The 1,844-nt window shown below is 32.9% G+C and overlaps 1 long non-coding RNA gene across 1 annotated transcript in view; it reads left to right on the plus strand.

The window, feature by feature from the left end:
* Window positions 1-299: 299 nt before the first annotated feature.
* The window catches only part of LOC106771299, a 3,353-nt gene continuing 1,808 nt past the window's right edge, over window positions 300-1,844 (plus strand). The window contains exon 1 of the long non-coding RNA XR_001376451.2: window positions 300-677. This is a non-coding gene — a long non-coding RNA (uncharacterized LOC106771299). The remainder of the gene's footprint in view (window positions 678-1,844) is intronic.

Below are 1,844 nucleotides of genomic sequence, written 5' to 3' on the forward strand. Positions count from 1 at the left end.
ACAGGAAAACCAATCTCCAGTAGATTGAAAGTAGTCTTGATCAATACAAATACACCAACTGTGCAAAATTCCACTACAAAAAAAATATTATATAATAGAGGTTATTTTGTGGAGGTTATAAAAACCCTCCACAAATAAACATTATTTAAAATCATTATAATGAGTTATCTTATTGCTATTAATTGTAGGGGTTTTAGTTTTTCTTTTAAGAGGTTTATAACCTCCCTAGTTAAAAAGTTTCTAACATTCCCACTTAACTTCATATTTTCTAAAAAATTTGCCTCTTTTTCCCTTTTTCCTAAAACCTAAGCGAGACTTTTATTTTTCTCGAAACCTCTTGCTGCCAATTTGATCAGACCCCTTTTTCCCTATTTCTTAAAATGTAAGCGGGATTTTAATTTTTCACTAAACCCTTGCTCCCAACTTTCATCAGACCCACTCCAAAATATCTCTTCCTATTTTCCCCCAAATCTCAACCCTCAATTTTCACTTCAGTTTCGTCCAGATCTTTCGTCCAGAGCTTTCGTCCAGTGCTTTCGTTCCATTGTGCTCGTCAGCTAGGTTGAGCAAAGTGTGGTCGCCCGCCAGTTCAGCAAAGTGTGGTCGCCAGCCAGGTTCAGCAAAGTGTGGTCGTCGTGCGCAACCCAACTCGCGGCCAGGTTTAATTCTTCAACCTGGTATTTTTCCTGAACCCTTTTCTAAACCTCTTATGCCCCGACATCAATGTTGTACTAGAAGGTTCTTGCTTTGAATTTATAGACATCCCTTTTGATTTTAAATTACTGTTGATAATTGTGTGGTTTGTAACTAAGAAATTATGGAAAACATGGTTTGTCTGATTATCTTTGCCATTGTGTTGGTCTGTTATGTATGTATTAATATTAAAAATCAGAACTAGAGTAAAAGGGTTAATTGTCTTGGCTGTTGAAGGTTGGATTAAGTCTCTTTTATGTGGTCAACTGATATTATGAAAGTAGATGTCTTTTGTGCATCGTTGTTACTGGATCTGTGCGTGCTTAATGAATTTTGGAAAGTTCCTTTTGGACAAGTTGTAATATATTAGGTTTAATAGTTAGACAAATGAGTTAAGTAAAGATTGAACAGGTTGCATGTTAAAACTGGTACAAGATACGAGTTAGTCTAATAGAAACAGCCTTAGCATCAGAGACATTCCTAGAGCATGATGTATATTTGTATGTTTGATGCTTTTGCTGCACTGAAATTTTGGTACTTGGTTGTTTATTGGTGCTGTGTTATACTTTTTTAAAAGAAAAAGAAATTAGAGGTTTGATGCTTAATTTAGTACTGTCAGATTATAGGACTTAAGTATATGGGTTGATCATTGTAGTAGTTACTGGTTTTGAGTGTGATGCAATTATACTCTGTTTTGTGTACTCTGTTGAGTCTGTTTGAGGGGTATAGCTTGGATATCATGATTTTATGGTCTGTATGCATACTGTTAAAGTTTAAATACTGTTAAGGTATTCATATCTCCTTAGAGAAAAAATGTCTCCACTAACTCATATGGCTAAAGCATTGTGCTGACAAAATATATTAAACTGAAATCATTAAAATACTAATTCAACTTAAAAATTTCAACATTAACAACATATGTAAGGATAAGATCATATTATAAAAAAAGGTTATTTATATCTAGCTGTTGTTAATCAACATTATATGTTCAATCTCATGTACAAAATAACTTTAACAATCACCAAAGTAATCAAACACTAACAACTTCAAGCCCTCATGATGTGTTATAAATATCTTATATTAATTTTATCTTCCCGAATTTGGTTAAAGTTAAAATTATTTTATTTGCATAGAAACCTATATATATATAT

This window comes from Vigna radiata, chromosome 8, assembly GCF_000741045.1.
Source record: "Vigna radiata var. radiata cultivar VC1973A chromosome 8, Vradiata_ver6, whole genome shotgun sequence".
NCBI classification, from domain to species: Eukaryota; Viridiplantae; Streptophyta; class Magnoliopsida; order Fabales; family Fabaceae; genus Vigna; species Vigna radiata.